This window comes from Heterocephalus glaber, unplaced genomic scaffold (genome assembly GCF_053883595.1).
Source record: "Heterocephalus glaber isolate CG9 unplaced genomic scaffold, H.glaber_assembly_v1.0 deba00000738, whole genome shotgun sequence".
NCBI lineage: Eukaryota > Metazoa > Chordata > Mammalia > Rodentia > Bathyergidae > Heterocephalus > Heterocephalus glaber.
Window position 1 is genome coordinate 5,641,014 of NW_028258161.1, and position 20,403 is coordinate 5,661,416.

Below are 20,403 nucleotides of genomic sequence, written 5' to 3' on the forward strand. Positions count from 1 at the left end.
TTTATTTTTCCACATTTTCCTTCAGATGGTACTGGCAGGTCCTTTCCTTACGGTCAACACCATTCTAGATGAAGTCTTGGTTTTTAGGAGCAAGAGTCTTTTTTGTGTTTTTGGTATCGGGGATCAAACTTGGGACCTTGGGCTTGTGAGGCAGGCAGCGGAACCACTGAGCTAAATCCCCAGCCCACAAGAGTTTTTTTAAAACCAAGTTGGTAGTGTCGGTCCAAACAAATAACCATCCCACAAGGTATGTGTAAAAAAAGATCTCAGCCTACCGCCATGTTCTTCAAAAAGTACCAGCTTTTAGGAGACCGCATGTGTTTATTATTTTTCAACAATTTCCAGTTTTCTTCCAGAATTCAAGCTATTTTCTTAGACTTTTCTCCAATATTTCCTATAACACAATACAAGGTTTATCATACAAAGTAGAAATTGAAAGGAGAAAAATTATAATAACCACCATGGTGGCAGTAAAACAGAATGAATTGATACATTAATTTTACCAATTTTTGAAATTATAGGTACTTTTCACTCCTAATCCCAAGGTAGCAAGATCTTTTGTTTTCTTGACAGGAGGTTTTTAAATTTCAAGGAAGCAAGCTGAAATTGCCATATGCTTAGCAGAAAACCACTTTGTTGATTTCTGAAGGGAGGATGGGGCTGGAGAGTCTGGGCTCATTGAGGAGCATAATGATCTCACAGGGATAAGAAGTAAGCTCTATGATGATGTGGAAGCAAGAGAGAGTTAAGGAAAGCCTCTCAGTCTATCAGTAAGGAAAAGGGAGACTGCAGGCATAGGAAGCTTGGAAAAGCAGCAGTCTGCCCTGCTCCATTTTGGTGGCCTGTTTTTTTCCGGTGGTTTGAGAAGGTAGCACTAACTAAAATGACTCTGGTTGCTTGATATATTTAAAAAGGTTTGAGATACTTTGAGACAGGAGGACATACCCTGCATCAGCAAAACCCCTAGAACCCAAGGATGATGTGGAAGTAAAAAGGCCACCCAACTTCAAGAGGATGTGTGTACTTGATAATGAGTATGCCAGTGATGGGCAGTATTGGCTAAATGCAAGATACCCTGTTTTGGGCTGCCCCAGACTCTCATAGTTCTTGAATAACATCAAAGAGAAAGACTTCCTCTTTTGCCACCCATGTCAAAATCTCTACCAATATTAGATACCTGAGTTTTTTATTTTTGAACACCCAAAATGAAACAAATTAGATGTAGAGAAACTTGCCATTTATTGCATGCTGGCATTATGAACTGAAGTTCATACTTGTTACAAAACAAAATATAACTTTAGGATAGGCCTAAGAATGTGTACACAGTCCATGTAAAATACATGCAGTCAATTTGGCAACACACATAGAAACTTCCTAATTAATGAATGAAGCCACTTGGGAAATTCTGGTAAAGAATTTCTTTAGAAATCAGTTCCTTCTTTAATTCCTGCTTATATTCATATTATTGTTTACTGCTTTATACACATTAACCGGCCTGAGCCCACAATAACCCTGTGAGATAGGTGATATTATGTTTTACACATCATGGAACATGAATGACAAAGACAAGATAAGAATCCTGCATTTTTACTCTTCAACTTCTTTCTTCACGAATTTTCCAGAAAAGTTGTGTGTTCCCATAGACTAGCAGTTATTGGATGCAAAGTTCATGTGACAGGTGTCTTGGCCAACAGGAAGTGGATGACAGAGTCTCCCAGTAACTGTGTAATTTTAAGAGACAGATCAGGAAGACATGACTACTGGATGGAGAACAGATGGCTTTCCTCTCCCATTACCAGAGCACACAGTGAGGACAGTCTAGGCGGTATTGGAAAACAAAAATTCCCTTGTTGCCTGGTACCTAACACTCTTTCCTGCTTATGAGAAAAAGTGAGTACATCAAGATAACTGAACATGTGAACTCAAGATTCCAAAATCAGATTCTCTTAAAGAGGACACAGAGAGAAAGAGGGGGAAGGAAAGGAGGAGAAAGAGAAGGAGAAGGAGGAGGAGGAGGAGACAGAGAAGGAAGGAAGGGAGAAAAGAAGGATTTGAGGGAGGAAGGGAGAAAAGAAGGAAGAATCAACAACATTATTTTGTTCTGTTTCCATAGTATCAGGATAACCGAATCACCAAGTTGTTCACAAATAATAGCTCTGAAGTGTGTGGAAATGTGAAAGCTAACCTTCATGTGTGTGTTGGTGACACAGTAGCTGGAGTCCTGTTCCACAGCCTGCCTTTGTGGGTACGTAGTCAAAATATTTTAATTGAGGATAATATAAATTTTTAATGCTCTCTTAAGCCTTGCCTACCCTACGATATTTTCCAATTAAATGGAATAATACAGCCAAGCCAAGTGATTTTCTGTCAGCGAATCTTTTCTTGATTTTCACCAAGGCCTCAGAACCATTCTGGCCCCTCCAGTTCCTAAACCACTCTGCCAAAGCAGCCTCCCTTAAATCAACTGCCGCAGGGCCTAGTATTTTGATTACAACCATAGATAATTGACCTCCCAAGCCTCCACTTTCCCCCCGGGATGCTGTGGTTTAATTCAAATCCTCTGCAGCTCTGAGCACTTGAAACAGAGCCATGACACAGATGTAGAAAGCCTCCTTAATTGGACGCAAACTCCTGTTCTGAGTGATCAAAATCCCAGGCCCTGACAGCCAGCCAGTCCAAACACCCGAAGACCAAATGGAGCCTTAGTTGAAATGTAGTCAATTGTGTGTTGGGCCCCATTGTCATTTACAGAATAGCTAAGAGAATTACAGGAGAGGCTAGATGAAAGGCTTGCAGTGACTGATAAATAGGGATGAAGTTCTGCTTGAATTTGTCAGAAGGTTGTGGACATAAAAGCTAGACAATGTGAATATAAACTCTTTCTTTGGTTGGATTCTTGAAAACTTAATTTTCATAAGCTCAACATTAGTATCCAATTACCCACAACAGAACTTCATTTAATCCATTTGAGTTTCTATTTGTCTAGCTATTTATTGAGTTCCTTCCATGTGATAGGCACCAAGTGCCTGAAGTAAGTTATGAACAAGACAGACTAACTTTTTACTTCCAATGTTGTTTGAGTCCAGTTGAAAGAAACAGAACCCTGGAAATTGGGGATAATTTGCATCATAATAAATATTATGAAGAAAAATAAAGGAGACAGGAAAAGATGATAGAGAGTCCTTGGGATGCTAGAAAGTCACTTAAAATTGTTCAGGAGAGGCCTCCCATATTGCAGGGAAATGAAGCTAAGGCTTTAAAGATATGTTGGAGTCATCCATAGCATAGGGAGAACTCGATGTGAGGGGATCACAGAAAGCATTTGAAGGGGAAAAGAGCAGTGTGTGGGACACACTGAAATCAGCACTTTAAGGATCTCTCTATGTCCAAAAGAAGGCCCTGTGACTAGAGAGTCACAAAGATAGAAAGCTGAAGCAGATGAGACTGGACAAGTCAGCCAAAGCCACATCATATAAGTCTGTTGGCCATGATGAAGAGGTAAGATTTTTTTCTAAATGCAATAGGAAGCATTTGAATAATGTGGCCACAAAAGCCAATTCTGTTTTCTTTACTATAATTTAGTAGTACTTGACAATTTGACAGCTACATCATGGACATCCAATCCTAATCTCCAGGCAGTACTGAATTGTTCCTTTCTGCTTTGTTTTACACAATTCTCACAATCACTTACCAGTCTTTCTAAATTTTATTCTCCTTGCATTCTGTATTAGATTCTATCTAATTCGCCTCTGGCCATGTCATCTATGGGTAGGACCATATTTTCCCCTTACAGTCTACTTAGAATTATAATGTTTATTGCTCAAAGTGGTAATAATGCAGTAATAAAGATCTATGTGAATGCATCACAAATTATAACTATATAGGATTGCAAACCTTTCACTAATAGCTCTTCATGTCAAACCCTTTATGATAAATACAGATTCTTCTGTCATTTGGGATACCCAACTGTAACTTCTCATAACTTAACATTCTAACTTAAATTAATGCAAAAGAAAAAAAATTAATTTAAGTGAATGGCTTCTGGAGATTGGTTTTACCTTTGACAGATATCCATGATGGGAAGCCATGAAGAATATATTGCTAAAAAGATCAATTAGCTCTTGTTCTCTTCTAAGTAGTTTGATATGAAAGGAATAAATTGGGATTCTGACCGAAAAGTTCCAGTGCTGATAAGAAAAGGTGTGTTCAGTAAAGAAATGGACCTGTAGCTAAAATCTGAGTAAAATCAGAGACTCTACTGGAGCTAGTTTTCCCAAGAATGCACATTGAACAGTTTCTGCTACATATTTCACAAGAATATCCATAATTTGACATTTCCTAGACATCTGAGTTCATAAGTATTCAGATAAATAGAGTGAATACTTTTTGAATGATGATATCTGGCACTACTAGATTAAATGATGCTTCTGCTTCTTAGAAAAATAAAATGGGTGTATCTTTTATATAGGGCTTACTTATTAATGAGAAAAGTTCATTCTTTATCAGTCCAGGATTTTCCTAGATACTAAACTTGTGCAAGATACTATGCTAAAGTCTAGTAAAATATTGAGAGATTTTGTATTTACATAGTTGTACCTGATATTCACTAGTTTTCTAGGATTTTTAAAATCTAGGAACCATTCAAAATGTTTAATCTACTTGCATCTCCTAGAAATTTCATAGTTTTATTTGATAAGCTGCAAAAGCTTTTAATAAAGATCAGAAAGTGTGTGGCCAAACAGTTAAACTGTTCCTATGGAAATTTTGGGAAATTTAAAAGAGATCCTAAATTGAATTCATAAATCCTAGCTCAAGAATGTTTAGCCAAGGACTCTTGGGAGTTATTAATGTGTGTGAAATCTCATATACATCTTGTCTTCTCATTACTGAGACTCAACAGCACAGCTGTTGATTGTTAATAACACTGTTTACATTTCCTAAACCCTTGTTCTCATTCCAAACTATGTGTTCATGCCATAAAGCATCCTTAGACGTTGACATTCCATGCTTTAAAATGTGAGCTTCTATATTTTCCCCAATATTTGCACCTTACTGTTCCTTCGGGAACATAAATTCTCTGCATTGATGCTTCATTTCTTCACTAATCACTCCCTGCTCCATCCTGAATCCATGAGCCCCATCAGTTCAGGTCTTAATGTTCATGGTACCTACTCTGCATGAGTCTTTTCTCTAAAAACACCAATCATCCGGAACTGATATCCTCTCATGGCAAGTCCATTACTTTGTTACTTCTGGCAGCCCCTGTGTTTTTCTTTGGCTGGCCAGGCTAGTGGTGTTTCCAGCAGCATGGATAACTGGTGGCCTGTCACAGTTCCTTCTCTTAGTCCTGTCAAAGTCTTTGCTGACACAGGTAAACACACCAGGCCTTTCAGTGCCACCTCAAAATTGTCACACCCTGCCAGAAAGTCTCCCTAACATGCCAGTGATTGGTTAAACCCTTCTGGGCCCCAACACAGTGCTTCACTGAAAGATAATATTTCTACAAGCAGAACTTTGTTTGCAAGGTTGAGGCTTTGTTTAAAGCTTAAGCCTCCAAAGGCTTCAGGTCAAATTCCATTGCCACTTGTTTCTCCTTGCTACTTAGGATTGGACAGGCCCCCGGGGACCACTTCTGGAACCATGGGCCTATTACTTTCCGGTTGTGTTTCTGCCCCTTTCACTCTTAAGCTCTAAGCGTGTTGAACTGAGGCATGTAGTGGCTTTCTCTTCCAGAACAATTTTAAATATATTTGGCAACAGGTATCCAAGTTCCTTTTGCATTTCCATTGCATGGTACCAGTAAGAGGCAGAGTGACTTGCAGAACCCTTTCCTTACCCCTGTATAGGACTGCCCCAGAGGAGTAGCCATCTGCTTTCCCATATTCTTTTCAGGCTCTTTGCCCAAGCCCAGGGAATTCAGAAATTTGGTCTGTGACTATAGCTGCAATTATGTGTGATGCTCTTTCTAATTTCTAACATGCCAAATAGCCCTGTTAAAATACATCTCTGTTTTCCTTTAGACTAAAACTCTCTTAAAGCAGCAATGACTCTAGTTTCCACTCAGCACACAATAGACTCTAAGTATTTATCAAATTGCATTTAAAATCACCATCATAAACATAATAGCTCTAATTTAAATTTTTAACGTAGCCTGGGAAATTGATGAGCTTTTGAAATTACTATTTTGGGGCATTCTTTGTATATTCCAAGTCTAAATCTTAAAAAAAAAAAGAGAGAGATTGAAGAATTTCAACCTTAACTCAAGTGGCCTCATCTATAGTCTGAGTGTAGATTGTGTTTGACTTTTCAGAATAAATTTACCATCTAAGAGATCCTCCTGGCTCATGAAGGACAAGCTTCTATTGATCCTAAAATAAAGCCTCTAGGCCCAGGGGAACACAAGATGTCTCCCTTGCACAGCATATAGTACAGCTGGGACAGAATTTGCTGTTTGATTTTTACTGAAAAAAATACTCTAGTCTCCTCATTCTTGGCAGTACTGGGTAGCTGCCAATACTTTCAGACCCTGTAGGCATCTGGTAAAGCTCTGGCTTGATTGCATTGGTCAGGTTGGCTAGAAGGAGACCCAGGCATTGCTCTTTCTGGCATAGCTTCTCTATTACTATCTTGAAGTTTATTCACTCTGGAATTCAATCACCTTGAAAATTACCCTGTAGTTTCTATCACTCACATTACCTTAGCTAGTCACTTTTTAAGCTACTTGGACTTTTTGTGTAATGTTTATTCAATTAAATTACACCAATGGTTGCTGGGATACATAAATATATTGTAAATACATTTACAGTCATTAATCTGACTAAATTTTTTTCTGAAGGGAAAAAGAAGGTAATCACAGACTACTTTCTAGATGTTTCCTGAATGGGAAAATACAGATGTTATCAACATTCCACAATATTCAATTAACGGATTCTGTCTGCCTTTGACTGGACTGAAGAGCCTTAGAGAAAAGAATTGGTCTTTGGTTACCAAAATCCCAAGTGTAGCTTCACCATCTTTTATTACCAAGAGTAAGCATAAGCTGAGGTATCTTTTAGTTAATCAGATTTCAAACCATTTAGAGTTTACAAGTCATGGTATATACCATGACAGTGCTTTGAAGGAATTTTTTACCATACCAAATATTAGTAGAAGTTTCTTTATGAATAAGTGGATTGTCCCAGGTAGACAAAAGACTTTTAGAGCTAGGTTTTTATTCCTATGAGAAAGGTTTGATATTTTCATGTTTTATCTGTGGGCAACTTCCTAACATGTAAAATGGACTATGAAAATATCCAAAAACAAGACCTTTTAACTAAAAAACTCTAAGAGAACTCATCATGACAAAGCCCGCTAGGAGTTTTAAAAGACATAAAGGAGTATAAAATTATAAATTGTAACACTAGTTTACAAGCACAAGTATGAGTACCAGTCACCTCCATGCATTTCTCAAACAAATTCCTTCAGACTGCTGAAAGAGAAAAGGATCCGGTTTAAGTCCAAACTGCCTGATACCGGCTGCACTGGGTGAGGAGTCTTAGCTTGGCAAGGGACATGGGAGAAGCAGAAAAATATAAACTAGCACTGTATAATATTCTGTCTTGTTCACTTATTGTTTCCTATGTTGTTATTGTGTTACCATGGTCTCACCAACTAGAATATGTATTTGTGGGCAAGGACAGCACACACTACACTGTTGAAGGCAAAATCTAGACTATATTGTCTCATGTAACCAGATGCTGGAGCCAGAGGTTCTCTCCTCTCATTTCTTTGCAGACTATCCCATTCTCTTGGGCCGGCTGGCAACACTACAGCCAGACTCACATCTTAGCTTTGACAGCAAATCAGGCTTCATCAGTTGGGAAGCTTGTATTTTTGGTAAAAATGCACCATCGTGTTCTATTATCTAAAGAGTAATTATAGCTTGAAGGGTTTTGATTTATAAATAAAAACGGGTGTCTTAAGAGTTTGGAAATGTTGAAGAAAAATTTTCAGACAAGTTTTCAAGTGAAATATGAATTTCAGCAGAAAATACAGTATTAGAAAAAGTGGAATTCTTATTCTCTGCTGGTGGGAATGTAGGTGGGTAGCTACTTTGAATAATGGATTTCAGTGTCTTGAATCATAGTATATGTAGTGTTTGCTTCACCCTTTCCATTCCTATATATTTTATACAACAGAAAATGAAAGCATATATTAAGGGAAATTGAAAACACAAATACCAAATCAACTTTATACATAATCACATAAAGTAGTGACAATGTTTAAGTCAACAGGTGAAGGGATAAATATCTGTTATTAAGCAATAAAAAGGATTATCTATTAATACACACTATAGGATAGATGAATCTTAAAATAATTTTGCTTTATAAAAGAAGAGTAGATATTGTACTATTTCAACTGTATAAAAGTATAGAAAAGTAAGCTAATCTATAGTGACAGAGAACAGATCAATGATTGCCCAGATGAATAGGGATAAAGAAGGATAGGAGGGAGAGATTATAAAAAAGCATTAGGAAGTGTTTGGGAGTGAAGAATATGTGTGTGTGTGTGTGTGTGTGTGTGTGTGTGTATTACCTTGACCGGAGATTAATTTATATATATATATATATATATATATACACACACACACATATATATATATACACATACATATATATATACACACATATATATGTTTACAAATTTATAAAATCATATATTTTAAATATATATATTTACTCATATGTCAATTAAATAGAACAAAACAGTTAAAAACTCTGTGGTACTTAGTTAAAGCAATGTTTAGGAAATGATTATATTATTGAATATTTACACTGTATTAAAAATAAAGAAAAGTCTCAAATCAATAATCAGTACTTCCAACTTAAGAGTTTAGAAACAAAACAGATAAAACAGAAAGAAGAAAGGACACAATTAGGATAACAACAGTAATTGCAGTTTAAAGATAAAGTGAATGATAAAAAGTTTACAGCAAAATAAGTAAACTTTTAAAATAAAATTAAGAAATTATTTAATTATATTAATCAAGAAAAAAAGAAAATACAAACTACTAACATCAGGATTAAAAGAGAAAGAAATTGCTAGATCCTGTAGAAATTAGAAAGATATCAAGAGTATAGCATAAACAACTTTTCAAAATATATTTGTAGCACATGTGGAAAGGACAAATGCCTCATAAGACACAAACTATTTCAACTTTCTCAAGAATAAATATTTTAAGTAGACCAATAACATTTAAGGCAATTAAATTAGAATTTAAAAGCCTGTCACCTCAAAAACTCCAGACCATCTTCACTACTGAATTCTATCATGAACTTACAAAAAAATACAAATTTTATATAAATTCTTCCAAAAGTTATGAGTCAGCATTGTCTTGATACCAAAACTAGACAGAAACATTACAAGGAAATAAAACTATAGACCACTACGCTCCATGAATATAGATGCAAAAGTCCTTAACAAAATTTTAATAAGCTGAACCCACCAGTGTTTAAATTTAATAACATCTTGTGAATAAAGTGTTTCTTTTTAAGGATTCAGTGTTAGTTCAACATTCAAAACTATAACTATAACATCAATTCAACAGACTAAAAAAAGTGTATATAATTATCTCCCTTCATTTACTATTTTCAAATTCAATGCTTTTGTTGAAGAAAATTATCAGCAAACTAGGAGTAGAAGTAAATGTCCTCAACATAATAAAGAATATATATTAAAAATCCAAAGTTAACATTTTGTGAGAAACCCAAAGGGAATAAGTGGAATAGAGGACAGATATGGGAAAGTAGGAAGGACATGTTCAAATGGTAATGGCTGCAAGACAGGGGGGAGGGAAAAGAGATGAAAGGGAAAAGAAAAAAAGAATGAAAGGAAAAAACAGCAACAAAGCTCTTGTAAGAAAGGAGGGGAAGAAGGCTTGAAGGGAGGGGAGGGGAGTGGGAAAAAGAGAAGAATTAAGGTATATTATGTACAGGTAAAAGTTCCCTATGATGAATATGATCAATATGTATAACAAATATATACTAATAAAAATAAACTTAAAATACAAAGAAAAATCAAACATCTCTGCATACATATATTGATACATTGGTAAGAATTTCAGCTGTGAATGTACACTTTGATTAATATCAGAATAATTTTAAAAAGATGACTGAATAAAAATGGCAGTGAAACTTTCCCAACAAAAAAAATATTTGCATCTCAATAAGATCAATATTGTTAAAATAAGCAAAACTTTTGAATAAATGTCATCAAAATAGATATATAAATGGCAACAAGTACATTTGAAATGTTCAAGATTATTTGTCATTGGAGAAAGGCAAATACATTCCCACTAGAATGGCAAGGATTTAAAAAGCTTACCGTTTCAAGTTCTGGCAAGGATATGGAGCAACTGGTACTCATATACACTGCTGGTGGGAATGCAAAATTGTAGTCACTGCATGTTTAACCAAATAAATAGTTTATGTAGTTAAATACATACATATTTACCCTACAGCCTAGCAAGTTTACACATGGCTTGGGCATCAAGGGACCATTGCCTGTTTGTTCCTATTTCTACAGATACCTTCCCAATTTCATCATCAGGGCTTTGGAGAGTATATTTTCATCTTAAGCAAAAGTCAAATTTATGGATTTCCTTAGCTCCTTAGATATATAAATTTACTAGTTAGGGTATAAGAAAAAATAGCTGGTAAATCAATTCATATGCATAGCAAAATTTACCTTAACCTTTTTAAGTGTACACTTATCACTACCATCCAGAGCTCTTTTCATCTTCCCAAACTAAGATTATGCCCTTCTTTCCCTCTTCCCATGCCACCTAGCAACCATCATAGTATTTTATGTCTACAGAATTTAAGGTCTACAGAATATTTTAGATCTACAGTACCTTACGTAAGTGGAATCTCAAAGTATTTGTGCTTTTGTGATTGACTTATTTCACATGGCATAACATCCTCAAGGTTCATTCATATTATAGCATATGTTAGAATTTCTTTCCTTCCTAAGGCTGAATCATATTTCATTGTGGGTATGAATACATATTACATTTTTCTTAGCTGTTCATTCAGGTACATTGGAGTTATTTCCACCTTTTAGCTATTGTGAACAATGCTGTTATGAATAAGTGTACAAACATCTGATTGAGACCCTGTTTTCAATCATCTTGAATATACTCACATGTGGAATTGGTGGATTATATAGCTCTATTAATTTTAAGGAACTATTATTGTTTTCCATAACAGCTGTACTATTTCCATGTCCACCAACTGTGCACAAGGATTCTAATTTCTGCACATCCTCCCTAACTTTTCTGTATTTTTACTGGTAGCCATCTTAATGGGTTTGAGGTAGTACCTAATTCTAGTTTTCATGTGCATTACACTAATGATTAGATGCTGAGCATCTTTTCATGTGTTTATTGGCCAACTGTACACCTTCTTTGGAGAAATGTTTATTCAAGTCCTTTGCTTGTCTATAAATTATGTTGTTTTCTTGTTAAATTTTAGAAGTTCACAGATATTCTGGATAGTAATCCCTTCTAAATATGTGATTGGAAGATATTTTATCCCATTCTATGGGTTGTCTTTTTAGTCTGTTGATGTTTTTTGATGCACAGAATTTTAAACTTTTCATGAGGTCTATTATCTATTTTTCATGTTGCTTCTGCTATTTGTGTCAAAACCAAGAAATTATTGCCAAATCCAATGTTGTGAAGGTTTTCATCTAAAAGTTTCATAGGTATCTAAGCCTTGTGTTCAGATATCAACTCATTTTGAGTTAATTTTTGTGTATAGTGCTAGGCAAGAGTCCAACTTCATTTTTTTCATGCAGATGCCCAGTTTCCATGCACGATTTGTTGAAAATACTGTCCTTTCTTCCTTGAATGTCTTTGGCAGCTTCACTGAAATCACTTGAGCATATATGGTATGGTTTATTTTTCAGCTTTCAGTTGTATTCCACTGGTGTATATTACTGTTTATACTAGCACCACACTGTTTTGATTATTACAGCTTTGTAATAACATTTGAAATCAAGAAGTATGAGTCTTTCAGCTTTTTCTTTTTCATGATTGTTTTGGCTATTAATATTCCCTTGAGGTTGCATATTAATTGAAAAATGGGTTTTTCTACTTCTGCAAAAAACATCATTGGGATTTTCATATGCATCATTAATCTACATATGACTTTAGGTAATACTGATAACTCGATAATAGAAAGTCTTCCAATCCAGGAATATATAATGTGTTTTCATGTACTTCCATTTCTAATTTCTTTGACTGTTTTGAATTTTTCATTGTATAAGTCTTTTTATCTCCTTAATTTCTAAGTATTTTCTTCTTCTTGATCCTATTGCAAATGGAGTTTTCTTAGTTCCCTCTTCTGATTGTTGTTAGTGTCTAAATACAGCTAATTTTTTGTGTTGGATTTAATATGCTGTTATATTTGATTTGCTAGCATTCTGTTGAGTTTTTTTTACATCAATATTCATAAAATATATTGGTCTTTAATTTTGTCTTTGTGTAGCTTTTGGTATGAGGGTAATACTGGCCAGAGGTAAGTAGTCTGGCTAGAATGAGGCAAGTTTTTGGAAAAGGAGAGGATTGGTGTGAAAGATTTATGAATGAAATTATCAGGTTTAGGGCTTTTTCTTGGTAGGAAATTTTTGACTAATAATTTACTCTTATTAATAATACATCCTATTCAGATTTTTCTCTTCTTTAGTCTTGATAGGTATTGTTTCTGGAAATTTTTCCATTTCATCTAGATTATCAAATTTGTTGGTTTGTGATTGCTAGTAGTACCCTTATGATTCTTTTTATTTCTGCCCTTACTTTTACTTCGGCTTTTAGTTTTCTGAATTCTCTGTTATCTGTCTAGGTATCTAAACATGAATCAACTTTATTGATTTTTTTTTTAAATTGATCTTTTGAAACACCATGTTTTGGTTTCAATGATTTCCTCTATTGTTTTTCTATTCTTTATTTTGCTTATATGTTCTCCATTCTTTATTTCCTCCCATGTGCTAGCTTTGTGATTAGTATATAGTTCTTGTTCTAGTTATTTAAGCCGCAAAGTTAGGTTGTTGATTTGAGATTTTTCTTTAATGCAAGTATTTGTACCCATAAATTTCTCCTTGCTGTTTCCAATAGTTTTGGAAAGCTGTGTCTTCATTTTCATTAGTCCTTAATGAAAATTTCTTAATTTTCTAATTTTTTCTGTGATTTCTTCTTTGATTCATTAAGAGCATATTACTTAATTTCCACAAACTTGTGGAGACTCCAGTTTGTTTCTGATTTTTAACTTCATCCCCTCGTGTGTAGGGCAGATCTTTTGTGTGGTATCTTTCCTTAAATCTACTGGGACTTATTTTCTAACCTATGTTCTATCCTGGAAAATGTTTATGTGCATCTGAGAAGAATGTGTACTCTGTTGATATTTTATAAAATGTTTTATGTCTGTTAGATCTTGAACTATTGGCTGTAATGAGTGGGCCTTCAGTGTCTTCAGAGGGAGTCATATTTCCCTCTGACCTGTGCTACCACAAGTGCTCCAGGAGCAAGTCAGACTGTTCTACAGAACTTTTATTCTCTCCTTTTGTTTTCATTTCTGACATTCTGAAGCTGATGATACTTTTGAGGAATCTAAAGTCAAAGCTCCATCCTCATGGGGTGTCAATTCATTTATATAGATGGTCTTCTATGGTGAAATTAAATTGAAAGTTTATGTTCATATTAAATGCACAGCAGACCCAACTTCTGGATAAAATTTGATTAAACACAGAAACCTACCTCAATTATTCAATTAGTTCCACTGAGGTGAATTTCTCTTTGGCTGCTTATACACCACTATGAACACTTAGAGATGTTTCCAAAGACTTTTTTTAGAGGTCTTTGATTCTCTTTTATTTGACCCTGGAGAAAAAAATAAAATGATGATTAAAGTAAAATGGCACATTTCACTAAAATTTACCTACCCTACCCCATACAACTGCCTTTTCTAAAACAGCTGTAGGGGGAGAGAAGAGATTTTTGGAAAACATGCAGAAATGTTACGGGTTCAAAAACTGGAGGAGAATGGGTCTTTAAATTTGGGAGGTCTGATTTTTTTTAAGTTCTTTATAGATTCAAGATACCTTTGTCTGAGCAACAGCAGGTGAAAATTTTTCCCCAGATTTTGGGTTGTCTCTTCACACTGTTGGTGGTTTCTCTTGCTGTGCAGAAGCTTTTTAGTAAGAAGAGATCCCACTTGTTGATTGTTTGTGCTAGTTCACAGGCAACTGAGGTTTTGTTCATAAAATCTTTTCCTACACCAATGTCTTCAAGACTTCTACCTAACCTCTGTTCCAGCTGGTTCAGCGTTTCTATTTTAATATTTAGATCCATTTCAATTTTAGTTTAGTGCATGATGAGAGATATAGGTTTAGTTTTAATCTTTAGCAAGTTGAAACTCAATTTTTCCAGCACTATTTATTAAAGAGGCTATCTTTCCTCCAGTGAGGGTGTTTGGCTCCTTTGTTGAAGATGAGGTAGCTGAGTGTGTCTGGAGTTGTTTCTGCATCTTCTAATTTGTTCCACTGGTCCTCAAGTCTGTTTCTTTACCAGTACCATGCTGGTTTTTTTTTTTTTTTTTTTTTTACCACTACCATGCTGTTTTTTTAAAGTGGAGTACTACTCAGCCATAAAAATGAGAAATTAGGGACACTTATAGCTAAATGGATGCACACTGAGGTGATACTCTTAAGTGAAATAGGACACATGTGTAAATACCGAAAAGTTTCTCTAGTGTGAGAATCTGAAAGTGTAAGGTATAATAGATAATGTGAAATAGGAAGAAAAGGGGCAAAGGGAAAGGGGAAGGGGAAGTGGGAGGGGTAGAGAAAAGGAAAGAAGGGAATGGAATTAATATGAAAAAATGAAAAAATGGAAACAAAGTCTTTGTAAATAGGGAGGGATGGAGGGGTTGAAGGGCAGGCAGGGGAATGGGGAAAAAATAAGAACCAAGAGAGATTATGTAAAGGTGTAAATTTCCAATGATGAATGTCATTATATTATATACCTAAAATGTACCAATAAAATTAATTTTAAAAAAGCTGGAGAAAATAAACTGTAAAAACAAACCAAGGAAGAACAACAGTAGAGCAGCTACTGCCACCACTAGTAGAACAAAGTCTAAGATTTTGGGATAGGACAGCCTATTCAGTGTCTTTCAGCTGTCCTGACTGGACCTGAGCATGGCCAGCCCTAGAATCTCCAGGATTTATTTACTTTATTAGTGCATCAAAACGCAGGAGTTGACGACTGTACTTTGGAAAGTGACCATTGCTTTAAAATAAACATTCACAGGTATGCGTTGGAGTGTGTAAATTCAACCAAATTATTTTACTACAGACATCTGGTCCTGACCGTCAGCCCACATTGTAGGAGACTGGGGTCATCTGGGAGTAATTAATAAAAATTAGTTTGGTTGTTGAGCTGATCACAAAATAAGGGCATTGCACTAACCTTTTCTACATGAACACCATAGGAAGTGGAGAAAGTGGTACAAACCTTTTTTTTTTTCCCAGTACTGGAGATTGAGCCAGAGGCTCACTAAGCTACACTCTTAACCCCTTTTTATTATTATTATCAATTTTTTATTTTACAATTTTATTTAACAGGGTCTCATTAACTGCCTAGTCTGGTCTGGAACCTGAGACTCTCCTGCCTCAGCCTCCCATAGTGCCAGAGCTCTATACCACCTGTTCCATCTTCACAGAAGTCCTAGTGTGTCTTTATTCCACCTCTACCCCTAGGATACATATGGGGTGCATATCCCCGATTCCACGACTCAGGAGGGGTTGTGAGTCACTTCGTGGACGGGTCCTGGGAAAACCTGACCTTAGAAGGGCAACCTCCAAGACCCAAGGAATCAAGGCTTGCAAACTCTGGCCCTCACCTTCCCCAAGCGCCAGATAATGGAAAGTCTGCAGCAACCCAGGCTTGGGAGGCAAGTGGTCTGGAGAGTTCTGAAGTCCTCTGCTTCAGGAAGTGCGCATCACTGAGTGGATTCCTCCCGGGAACCAGATAGGCCCGGTTTCCCTCTTGGCCGCCATGGAGCCTAGGCCGCGTCCTCTCTAGGATTCAGTCCAGATGAGGTCTCGCAAGGCTTGCCGGGATGGCTGGACTTCCGGTCCTGGCTGAGGTGAGAGTGGTTTGAAGTTGGCGTCTCAGGTGGCCGCATGTCCGAGGAAGGCTAGAGCACCCTGGAGGAGTTGCGCAGCTGGCCGGAGGAGCAGTGCCGCCGGGAGCTGCCATCTGTTCGCCCCGGCTCCTCATATCCTTGGTTACTGTTGCTTCGCAGGGCGGCGTGCGTCAGACCCTATCTCCAGCGGGGAGCGCGAAGACGGTGGGGCCTGAGCGTCCGCGAGACCAGGCCTTCGGCTTGGGGCGCGCAGACTTGCGAGGCTTCGGCGGGCCGCGGCGTTTCCCATTTCTCTTCCTTGGTGGTTTCTGTGTGCTCCTTAGTTGCAGGCCAGCCTTTGCGGGCCGTGGGGGAGGCGAGGACACAGACTGGAGCTAGGGCGCGGCTGCTGTGGCGAAGAGGGATTCTCTGAGCTTGTACAAAACATCCGCGCACGGGGTGCGGAATCTGAGTCGTCACCCCTTCTCGGTGTTCTGAGAATGAAAGGACAGAGCTCTATCAAGGTGCCAGATCTTTTAAAAATATGTTAATTCAAATATTTTCCTCCTCCTCCTCGGGCCTCTTGATTATAACTGATTGAAAAGAGTTGCTTGAGTTGTTGACTTTCAGCTGCTCCATTTGAGTTTTTTTATTTTTTACTTTTAATAACTAACATTGTTTCGGTACTTTTTACGTGCCAGGTTCTGTGCTAAGCACTTTGACTGGTTATGTCTTTTGTTGTTGGTGGGGCTGGGGTTCAAGCCCAGGGCCAAGTGCATGCTGGGCTAGTGCTCTACCACTGAGCTACATCCTCGGCCCTGGCTTTGAGGTATTTAATGTCACTGTTGCAAAGTACAGACAGTTCTCTGTTTTTTAATGTCCCTGTGCTTGTCAGTGTAGCTGGAGTCTCCCCACCTGTTAAAAGGTACTTTTTCCTTTACCTCGTTGAGCTCACCTTCTACATAAAATTATACTCTAAAGAAAAAAAATGACTCTTGCTAAAGAAAGCCTCGACACTGCATAATTTTTCACAGTGAAAGCCCAGTTTAACTAATATTATCATGTAGTAATATTGTTAACATTAAATCGTAGAATAATGCCTTGGCATTAGCAAAATTCCATACGTTACCAAAGCCCTTTTTAGTTATTGTGCAGATATGGATTTCTATCGTTGAGGAGTTCCAGCTTGGAAACAAATGACCATCCTTCTACTCAAAACCACTTATTGTGTACACAGTGTCAGACATTGTGTTAGCTTTATGGCAGAAAAGATAAGGAACATGGTTCCTTGTCCTCTCAGACTTATGGGAACTTCACCTAACTGAAAGTTAACATTCCCTCTTTTCCACCCGCTCCCCCCTCCTGGTTTGCGCGGCTCAGGTTGGTTGCTCAGTGCCCACTCTGAGCTCCAGGCTCCCGCGAAGCTAGCAGCCACCATCATGATTATGGGACCTCATCAGCCACGATGAGATAGTCTCTGACATTTACAAGATCCGGGAGATCGCGGGCAGGCTGTGCCTGGAGGTGGAGGCCAAGATGGTCAGTAATACAGAGGGTCACATTGATGACACGCTCATTGGTGGAAATGACTCCGCTGAAGGCCGGGAGGGCGAAGGTACCGAAAGCACAGTAGTCACTGGTGTTGATATTGTCATGAACCCTCACTTGCAGGAAACCAGCTTCATAAGAGGCCTACAAGAAGTACGTCAAAGACTATATGAAATCAATCAAAGGCAAACTGGAAGAACAAAACCAGAAAGAGTGAAACGTTTTATGACAGGGGCTGCAGAACAAATCAAGCACATCCTTGCTAATTTCAAAAACTATCAGTTCTTTATTGGTGCAAACATGAATCCAGATGGCATGGTTGCTCTCCTGGACTATCGTGAGGATGGTGTGACCCCATTTATGATTTTCTTTAAGCATGGTTTAGAAAGGGAAAAATGTTAATGGATTTGGCGGTTACCTTGGATCTATCACTTGTCATAACTGGCTGCTGCTTGTCATCCACACAACACTGGGATTTTAGACAAATGGGACTGATGTCATATTGAACCCTTCATTTTTTTGACCGTGATTTATTTGGAGTGGAGGCATTGTTTTTTTGGGGAAAAAAACCCAAAACATGTCATGTAGGTTGTCCAAAAATAAAGTGCATTTAAAATCATTTGAGAGAATGCCTCTTAGTTTAATACATGTGTAAACTAAATTGATCGTAGTGTTCATAGAGAAGATAGAGGCTGGTCACAGCACTGCTAGAAAGCATAAGACTGTCTTCAGATAACTTCTGCAGTGGAAACTACTGGGACTGGAATATAAGACAAGGATCAAAGTTTTAATTCTGAGTTGCAGTGAAGGGGAAAAGACCATGCTCATAGCAGTGTCACCATTTGAAGTGGAGCCTTATATATATTTCATCACCTGCAGTGGAAGTAGTTAACCCTGGAAGAGATCACCAAAAGAATAAAAAGACTAACTCAGTTGGAAAAATAAAAAAGAAAGTTAACATTCCCACCTTGCTTTATATCTCAAATTTAACATATTTAGGAGAACTCATATCTCTTCTTCCAGTTTTCTTCATCTAAGTGATTTTATAAACCAAAGCCTTAAAAAAAAAAAAAAAAACCCTAACAAAACAAAAATTCAAACTGAACCTCGAGTTCTATCTCTCATAGTTAGGAAATTATTATTTCTCATTCCTAACTTACCTTGAGTCAATCCATATATCTCCATGCCTATTGCTACCACTGATTCTAAACTCCTACCACCTGGATTATTGTTAATAGTTTCCTCATTTCTACACATGTTTAAACACAAGCTATAACGTGAAGGAAAAAAACAGTCCTTTTCTAATGATTTATATTTTTCCTATTTATTTATAACCTGATTTGGTTTCACAGACTATAAAATTATATGAAGAGATGATGTATGAATTAACTCAAGCCGGAGGACTGTCAAGCCAAAATCTAGAAATTCAGACCACTCTTAAGGAATATTTTACTAGTGATTTAAATGTATGGGAGGCATGGGTGGAAAGTGAGAATTTTTATGCTGATGTTGATTAGCCATGTCCTCCTCATGTAATGGCCTAATGCTGGAAGTAAATTTATGGACTTACAGATATCAGTACAGAAAGATGAATCTGAATTTTTAAATAAAATTTTATTCTAGTTAAATATCTGTATTCTTACAAGAAGATAAGTCAAGATAGCATGCCTCCCTCTAATTTCAAGGCATATGTGTGGAATACCTGCCGTGTGCTTTGAGGTGTGGGTTAGGATTCTAGGTGGTTTACTAGTTGTTCCAATATTGGTAGTTCTTTGATACACAAGTTCTGTGAAAAAAGAAACAGTGACTGTTTTGTTCACTGCTGTATCCCTAGCACCCAGCATAATGTCTCATACTTTTTTATTGTACATAAAAATATATACCTAGCATGAAATGTCTTTTATTTGCAGACAGTGGTGCATATCTTAGGAGCTCTTATGGGATGTGTTCAGCATGTCTGTGCCACACAAGAATCCATCATTCCAAAAAATGTGGTCTCCCCTCCTCAGTCTTTCATGTAATTGAAAGTACATTTGTACACTGTAATGTGCATAACAGGTCTAGGTGCACTTTAAATTAGCCTAGAATCAGTGAGTAAAGGGGCTGAGTAAGAAAGTGTGTACATAAGAGTTTACATTTCAGTGTTAATGGGATGGTCTTTTCCATAGTACAAAGAGCATGTATATAATATTTATTTCAAAATAAATGGGTATATTGAAATCATACAAATGGGCTTTAAAAAATTTTTTCTCTATAAGAAATAAATAATAGGATTTATGTTGAGTCAGTGATCCTGAAATTGTTCTGTCATATAGCATTGGTGGATTAGTGATTGATCACCTTAACAATTAGTGCCTAGATTACAAAGAGAAGTTAGTTCTTAGTCCATTTGTACATTTCTGAATCAACTCTAAGGCAGAAAAGCTTGCCTAGAATTTGTAGGGCATAGCCAGTTTTGGTACTGCTATTTGTTACATAAATGAAAATCACTAGTTAATTAGTACTTTTTTTTGGTAATAGAGTGTTAAAATGTCATGCACTTGACCAGTTGTTATTTCTCTCTTCTACAGTTGCAAGATTATAGAAGTCATTTTATACGTGAATATATCTCTAGAAGTATATTATATAACATGAATGTCCACTAAAACATTTTAATGAATATGTGAGTTAGTTAAAAACAGTACATTTATGA

General features: G+C 36.8%; 2 long non-coding RNA genes across 3 annotated transcripts in view; one reads left to right on the plus strand and one right to left on the minus strand.

Moving 5' to 3' along the window:
- On the minus strand, nucleotides 1-16,428 carry LOC110345871 (uncharacterized). 2 transcript variants are annotated; one of them, XR_002389508.2, is made up of 4 exons: nucleotides 15,939-16,428; nucleotides 13,793-13,915; nucleotides 10,363-10,409; nucleotides 1-394 (listed from the first exon to the last, which is right to left on the minus strand). It is a non-coding gene; the product is annotated as an uncharacterized LOC110345871 (long non-coding RNA). The 2 variants fall into 2 exon arrangements; XR_002389509.2 differs by having other exon boundaries at nucleotides 10,363-10,412.
- Nucleotides 16,417-20,403, plus strand: part of LOC110345870 (uncharacterized) — a 14,671-nt gene continuing 10,684 nt past the window's right edge. The window contains exon 1 of the long non-coding RNA XR_002389507.2: nucleotides 16,417-20,373. This is a non-coding gene — a long non-coding RNA (uncharacterized LOC110345870). The remainder of the gene's footprint in view (nucleotides 20,374-20,403) is intronic.